Genomic DNA, 9019 nt, shown 5'->3' with positions numbered 1-9019 from the left:
AGGCCTCTTCATGTTTACTTTGCAAATTCCATGCTATTTTTGTGCATGTGAAACAGGCAGATGACAAATTAGTTCTTGGAGGAACTTCAATCAGTATCAACCAGTTTTATGAGTGCAATCTTCTATAATTTTACAAGATGATGGGAAACTGATATTTTGAAATTAACATTTTGTTGTTCTCTCCATATTCTTTATCAGTGGTGTAGTAAGGTGACTTACACAGGTGCAACACTAAAGGCAATTTTAATTTATGGATATTGCTTTAACTCTAATCAACATTTATCTCACTACAGTAACATCTATTCCTTCAAAGTGAAATATTTTATTTAGTGATAGCTAATTTCATTTCAGAAAAACACCACTCGATAGTTATAACATTTTGTTACCTCATCCAATCCTCAGTAGTATTAATACTTTCTGCATTGCTTCCATCTAGTGGTGAATCTGATTTTCTAACCATGACAATAAAATAATTATATTAATCTAACATGTCTAATGTTAGGTGTGAGGAAAACAGGCATTAAGTCAAGAAGTAGACAGGCAGGAGGCTGGAAGAACACAACAAGCCCAGGCAGCATCAGGAGGTGGAGAAGTCGACGTTTCGGGTGTAACCCTTCTTCAGGACTGGCATAGGTTAGAAGAGGGTGACCAAAGAATAAGTTGATGAAATAGATTCCGCCACCTGTGTTTGAGTTTGAGTTTAATGATGGGTTAAGTGAGGGACAAATATACAAGAGACTGGAGTCAGAGTATTAGAGTATTCGGAAAGGATGGAACAGAGGACCATAGACCAGGCTTAGGCCAGTTTTCCTGCCAGTTTGTTCTGTCCTTCAAGGAGTTTGTGTCTGCAATCTAATTTCATATACCTGCTTTTACCATATAATCACTTTATCCAAATATCTATCATTATATATATGTATATGTTTCTAAGAGGAAATAGGGAATAAAAAGACAGTCATCAATTGTGGTAATTATTTGAAATGGCAATTAATATGGGGATACAGGAGATCCGATATCTAACAAAACAAAAAGGATGAATCAACATAATACCAGAGACAAAGAAAATAATAAAGTAATCTATAATTTGGAAATTATTCTAATTCATTCATTTTATCCTTTGTAAGTTTGCCTTCTGATTTGTGTAACTGTACATAAGACTTATGAACACAAATACTGAGTTAAATAATGCACAGTTATAATATACATAATTCAGGAAGAAAATCTAAAGAATTGATACAAAGATAAGTTGGGACACTGATAAAAACAATGTATAAGTGTTTAAAGAGACTATTTGAAGGACAAATAAGCAATCAGAACAGTTGATTTCAAAAGGTAGCATGTGTGAAGGATTTTTCTATTTAATTGAGATCCAAAGAGGAGCAAGACAATATGGGGGGGGGAGAAAATGGTTCCAAATTTGACGTTAGGCAACCAAATAAAAATCTGAAAATCAAATAGGAATGTGGATTGGTATAAGATTAAGCTTTTTCTGGTATCTGACATTATGTTGATTCATCCTTTCCTTTTGATAACTATGGGATCTCAGCTGTATCATTTAATGTTAATCCCCATTTCAAACAATCTCTACAATTGATGATTATCAATTTGTTTCTTCTGTTATCATAAACATATGTATTGATCGTCACTTGTATAAGTGATATGTGACAATCTGCATTGGAATATGATGCAAAGCAGTCTACAGGTCAGTGAAACTATTTTGGATTGACTCTTGGGATAATACCACTACTTTTGTTTTGCACTTTAGTAGGATGATTGAAAGTAGTCTCCTCCACAGCTAACGTAAATATATATTCACTGCTGACAATTATCTGTTTGTGAGAATCTCTGTACAGCTGCAAATGAAATCTTGAACATTCTAAAGCCTCCCATCTTTATCCCTAGCTAAGGTTCCACAGACCAAGGTGTGAAGTCAAGGTGGCAAGTAGGCTCCATTTTTCCAGGTGGACAAACATTGTTACTGCATCACAGTTATTAGTGGGGTTCAGCTTGTTTGAAATGGTCAGGAGTGCTTGGATCAAGGAATTGAACCTGCACACAGCAGGTTGGTGCCTAAGGGTCAGTAGGAACAGAGTTCTCAAGTATGTTTTACCTTCACTGTATGGGTGTGTGTCTACTGGTAGGAGCAATTTACTGCAGATGCTAGAATCTGTACTGAAATCGAAAAATGCTGGTGATCACAGTGGGTCAGGCAGTGTCCATAGAGAGCAAGCTAACATTTTGAATCTAGATGAACCTTATCCAGCGATAAAGATGGGAGGCTTTAGAATGTTCAAGGTTGAAGAGTCATCTAGACTTGAAACGCTAGCTTGCTGTCTCTTCCCATGGATGCTGCCTGACCTGCTGTGATCTCCAGCATTTTTTATTTTCAGTGTGTCTATTGTGTTGCCTTTGACAGACCACACATAGCTATAGCTTACATTTCTTTAACTCACAGCAATTACTCTGCCCACTCTTGATATGGTAAAACACTCTGATTTCTATCACACTCTGTAATTTAGAAGATGACGGAAGGTAAGAGCAATTGCTTCACAGATTGTAAGTTCTAGGCTCCACCTCATCATGTTGGTGCACCTTCAAACATTAACATGACAAAATTTGCAGGTTCAAGGACAAATATTCATCTAATACTTGTGTCCATTAAGTTAAGTGCATTCTCACTAATTCCATGAAATGCAATGACGGTGAGCTAAACTTCCTGTTGGGTCAAAGCAGAGGGAACACCGCTATAACTAAGTGTTAAGTCCTTGTTTCAAATCAATTTTTTAACATTGCTTTGCTTGAACACAAATAAATTAATAGTGAAGTTATAACTAGATTGAATATTGCAAGATGTTTTTAATGTTATTTCCCAAGGTCACTTCCCATGCTCAACTCCAAAACCTGTGATCACTCCCTATGTTTGACTCCCTGACCTGTAGCCTCTCCCTGTGCCCGATTCCCTGCCAGATCCAATCCAATGTCGGAGTTTCAGTGTAAGCAGGTGAACAGGAGATGAGCATTATCTGTGAGAGAAAGGAGTAGCTTCAGCTGTCATCGCATGACTTAAGAGAAAATAAGTCAATTGAGTTGGTACGTCTGAGAAAGTAAAGGGGCTTTAAAGATATGTTTCGAAGTTTTCACTGCAAATCTTTCTCATCACTTTCTTATCTCAAACTTTGCGCAAAGACATAAATAACTGAATTTTTGTTTTATTCATTCACAGGACATGCATGTCACTGGCTGGGTCAGCATTTCTTGCCCATATATTGTTGCCCTTACGAAGGTGCTGGTGAGGAGCCATCTTGAATCAGTCACAAAGCCCTTAGAGAGGGAGTTCCAGGATTTTGGCCCAGTGACACAGAAGAAACAGTGATATATTTCCAAGTTGGGATGATGGGTATCTCAGAGGGGAACTTGCAGGTGGCAATATTTCCATGTATCTGCTGCCCTTGTTCTTCCAGATGGTAGTGGCCACAGATTTACAAAGTGCTGTCTAAGGAGCTTTGTTGAATTTCTGCATGCATCTTGTGGGTGATACACACTGCTACTGCTGAGCGTTGTGGCGGAAGGAGTGAATGTTTGTGAATGCGATGCCAATCAAACAATGGTTTGTCCTGGATCATGTCAAGCTTCTTTAGTGTTGATGGAGCTGCACTCATCCAGGCAAGTGGGCAGTGTTCCATCAGGCTCCTGACTTGTGCTTTATAGATGGTGAACAGACTTTGAGGAATCAGGGGATGAGTTACTTGCCAAAAGATTCACAGCCCCTTACCTGCAGTTGCAGCCACTATACTTACGTGGCTAGTCCAGTTTAATTTCTGGTTAATGGTGATGCCAGGATGTTGATGGTGGGGTATGCAGCGATGGCAATGCCATTAAATGTCAATAGGCGGTAGTTAGATTCTTGAATTTTATACATGTCAATGCCAAAGGTAACTGTGACTGAAGTGGCGATTCACATTCCAATCTGGTCTATGGAGTGAAAGGGGCTTCTGTGACCTTAGGGAGGAACAGAAAACGTGTAGTCAAAAAGCAGGACTCCGATCATTGTCCAGCTGCTGGCTACAATGTGTATTGATCAGATGAAGCTGCATATCCACATGGCCACAGGGGAGTTGACCCTCGGGAAACGGAGTCAGGTGTAGAGAGATGACATTTTGTTATTAAGCCCAAGTTCAATTCTTACTTCCCATATCAAAGCACTGGAAAGCCATTTTCTGCAGAAGGAGAGTATTTCTGTCAGATTAATTTGTGATGTTAGTTGTCATCCTGATAAAGTCACTGGAACTGAACGTTGTGCTGCTTCAACTTGATTCAGTGGGAAGTATCTGTACTGTAAGTAAGAAAATTGCCATGTTCTTTCATACTTTCAAATATACTTGATTTTAAAAGTTATTTCATCAGACATGTAGGGATTTAGCATCGTAAAATATTTCAGGTTACAGAGTGTAATGTTTTAGTGCTTCCTTCAGACAATGAAGTTTCTCCAGAACTTAACTCTCGCTTTAACATTGATGCCTATGTGAAACCATGATTCACTTAAAGTTGTGTCACTTGAAGTTTTATGATTTAAGGAGCACATTTTCAGCTTTAAGTGGTGGCTTACTGTATTATATATTCATCCTGAGAATGCTTTATTCTGACTAAATTCTTGACATGATAAGTGATGCAATCCATTGCTCAACAGTAACAGTTATTCTGCTGAGTATAAAAAGTCAAAAGAACAGAAAGACATATAATGGTTGAACTACAGGTTCATCTGATAGTAAGAAATATCAAACAAAATGTCAAGTTATGCATCTGTTGTTTTCAGAACTCCAGGATATTTCCACCATTTTTTGCTGTTATGATTGTTCCAATTTATTGTTTAGGTAGAAGAGCTGCCAAAGAATTGTTTTGAGACAAAGTTTAACTGCAGGGCTGTATAATTTGTTTTCTTTAGATAGCTGTATGGAACGTACCATCTGCAATGCTAATAAAATTTCTTCTGTTGCTCTTAAAACAAACCATGATATTAAAAAAAGATAATATTTTGATAAATTAGAGCAGTTAAAAATATTTAACCTGTAAGAATGTTGTATGCTTCAGGTAATTTTTATGAATAACTTTATCTTGCACAATGAATTTATGTTATGGTAATGGTGTTTTCACTTCACTAAAGTTGTGATGTGGAGGTACCACTGTTGGACTGGGGTGGGCAAAGTGAGAAGTCACATGACACAACATGTTCTTATGAAATCACAAGCTTTCGGAGCATAGCCCCTTCATCAGGTAAAATCCTCAAATACAACTATCAGGTCCAGTGGATGTTTTGGCCTTTACTCCTATTGGTTTCCCTAATACTTTTTCCTCAAGTAATAGTTAATGTATTTTTTTTCCTCCTGACATTTTGCAAACGGATTTAGTATTTTTTGGAATGCTATTAGTGTCCTGTATGTTAAGACTGTTGTAAAATATTTATTCAAATCTTCTGCTGTTTCCTGAAACACTATTATTATTTCCCTAACCTCATTCTAAGGAACCTATGTTCACTTTGGCCTCTCTCTTCCTTGTAATATTTAAAAAGAAGCTCTTACAGTGTATTTATATATTTCTAAAGAGTCATACATAACTCAAAACATTAACTGTTTCTCTCTGCACAGATGTTGCCAGACCTGTTGAGTTTCTCCAGAATTGTTTGTTTCAGATTTCCACCATCTACATTATTTAGCTCTTATACTATTTGCTAGTATATTGTCTGTACATCATCCCTCTCCTTTTGTTTTGGTCATTTTTGTTTGTTTTTCAAATTTCCCCAATCCACTCAATTATTGTTAATCCTGGTCACATTGCATGCTTTTCTCTTTTAATTTTATACTGCCCTTAACTTCCTTGATTAACCATACTGTTTTATCCCCTTCTGAAATCCTTCCTCAAAGATATTTCCCTGAATATTCAATTCCTAACTTTGATCTTTTTGTAAACATTTCTATGATAATGCCTGTTTGCTTTGTCCTTCCTATCTCATTACCTAAATAGCTATCCTGCAAAACTGCCATATCCTTTCATTTTGTAAGCTTATGTTACTCCCACTCCTATCAGCTTGTCAGAACCTCTCTCATGCCATATTCATTAATCTAAAACCCCTTGATTTGCCAGGATACTAGTCCTAATGCAATTTGAATGAAGTCTGTTCTGCTTGTACAACTTCCTTCTACACTACTGCTAATGCCAATTCCCCTTCAACTGAAAACCATTCCTCCCACACCAATCTTTGAGACAGCACTTGACTTTATTTACACAGTGGCAGCTGGTCCGTGGCTTGGGTAGCGTTGCTGGGATTATCTTGCAGGTTCTATTTTATAATCTAGCTCCTAACTGTTCAAATCCTTTCAGCAGAACTTTATTTCTTGACCTATCAATGTTGTTGGCAACAACAAAGACAATGATAACTGGATCCTTCCTCCTTTCACTTCACGTTTCTCTCTATCCTTGAGGAGACGTCCTTAAACCTGGCACCAGACAGGGAACACAGCCTTCAGTCTAACATTCATGGCTGCAGGGAATGGCATCCATTTCCCCTATTTATATTGTCTCCCATTCCTAAAGAGTAACCCATTTGAGTGACTCTCTATACTATGATCTCATGATCAGTTTTCTCATTTACCCCTGTAATCCATACATCCTGAAAGAACCTTGAAACAGTTAGTTGATTGCAAGGGTCAAGGTTCCTGAAAAGCTACCCCTTCAGTCTTTACACCTGAATCATATCCAGATACACCATCCTGTGGCTTATCACACATTTGAATTACATTGTTTAAGGGGTATGACCACCCTGTGGAGCAAAGAGTCAAGGTGGTGCAACTCTTCAGCTCAGATTCAAAGTTGTTCAAGCTGTAAACATGATTCTGGATTCGTGGTGCTGGAAGAGCACAGCAGCTCAGGCAGCATCCAAGGAGCTTCATGTACAACAGATAAGTTCTTTCTGGATCACTTGCCCTGCCACATCTATTGTATTTCATTTAATTTATTAATCACTTTTGTATCTCTATTCTTTGTACTTGAAGAGTATTTTACATTTTATTGCAAGTTTTTATACCAGTGTCAATCTTACATTTAAGAAGCTTTTTAGCAAATACAAAGTAAAGACTACTTTTACTGTAAAGACTAGAAACAGTCACCAATCCCACTCACCAATCAGCTGCTTTGTTTAGGCAAATGCAACCAAACACCATTTTCCTTTCTTCACTCAACTCTGGCGAGTATAAGTCACACACTCAAGTGCAAAGTCACATTCCATTGGCTACTTATGCATGCTATCAATGCAAAGGGTCTATCTGAGTCACTTAATGAAGATCGGGTTTTAGCTGATTCCTTATTAAGCTGCTCTAACATTGCAACCTTTGAAAAAGAAATCTCTACGTTAGTAACTACAAAATTTAAATTGTAGGTTTCAGTTTAATGCCTACTGCAAACAAGATGAACTTGTTGCACAAAACAAAGATTTAGAGACTTTCCTACCTAACATATGTGTACATGGAGTCCCAGGTCGAGCTTAGTTTACTCGCCATGTTTAATTTTTTTAAACTTATTTTTCCTAAACAACCTGTTCAGAGATAATTATTATGCACCTTTGGAGTAAGTAGGACTTTCAGTCCAGGCGTAGGAATAATACCACTGCACCACAAGAGTCTTTACTAGCTTAGTCTTTATGCTCCTAACACAAAGGATGGAGCTGCGACACTGAATAAGGATCAAGTTTTAACTGGCTATTAATTAAGCTGCTCTTTTACTGCAATAGTTGAAAAAAAGTACGCTGCTTAAGTGAGAAAATCAGAATACAAAATGTAGATTTCAGTATAATACTTGCATAAAATTTATTTAATTTTGTATAAAATAAAAATTTAGACTTCCTTACCTAACAATTTCATGCAACCATTTCGAGTCATCACGTATTAACTTGCAAAACATTTCCTTTTGAAAATGACAGAATTTACAGTAAAATTCAATTTGTCTTCACACAGAATGTTCCATTTTTAGATGCCACATAACACTTGAAATACTCTTAATATTTACATATACATTTCATGTCATATTTACAGCCTAAGCACAAAATATTTCTGTTTGCAAATTTGAGAATGTGCAATTGAAATAAACCTTTCTCCCTGCATCATGTGCCAATCTGAGATGACTCAATAGAATTTAACTAAACTTGAGATTCACAAAGTCCATTGTTCATCAGGCATCCAGCCTGTGGTGTTCTACAGATTTTGGTGCACTATAGTTGAAAAATCTTTCCCCATTGTACCTCTGTGGCAATTGCCCCAGACTTTTGTACATTCCTCAGCATGGAATCCCACACTTCACTGCACTTTGGAATTAGGTCAGACTCGTAATTCTATATTTACGACAGAAAGCTTTAGCCTGGATCTGAAACAAAGCCTCTTCACAGTAATACTAAAGAAAGGAAAGGTTACATTTTTCCTGACCTTAGGATGACCCATGTTTGAAGTCAAGATAAACTATTGGCAAAAACCCAGAAAGATGAGTAACAAAATGATTGTGCTCAATTGACCATATGGACAAATTCTTATATCCCAGCAATAAAGTCAATTAGTATGATAACTGCAATCAAATGACAAATAGCACCAGTAAAACAATTATCTAAGAACATGCCAAATTGCTCAGCCAATGAAAAACCCAAACTGTTAACAATCAGCAAGATAACGAAATGACGGGCTCAGGTGACAAACTTATGTGAGGGTAAAACATCAGGGTCAACTGTGAAGTAATCAATTCCATTACATGGGAGGCAGCCAGGGTGTGTACGCTGCCAATCAGATTGATTTGGTTTGGAGGGCTAAAAGTATACCTGTCATGGAACCTCATTGAAAGGCCACTGATAATCTGGTCAGATATTTGCTACAGCTCGCAAACAGCAGGAATGGGAGTGCTGGTTGCTCTTTAGAGTGTTTAGCTAGTTCAAGTAAATTAAAAATGAATGGAAAAGAATTTGTGAGGAGGGATCTCAGAGGAACAT

This window comes from Chiloscyllium plagiosum, chromosome 22 (assembly GCF_004010195.1).
Source record: "Chiloscyllium plagiosum isolate BGI_BamShark_2017 chromosome 22, ASM401019v2, whole genome shotgun sequence".
NCBI lineage: Eukaryota > Metazoa > Chordata > Chondrichthyes > Orectolobiformes > Hemiscylliidae > Chiloscyllium > Chiloscyllium plagiosum.
Note: the sequence above shows the minus strand (reverse complement) of the source record.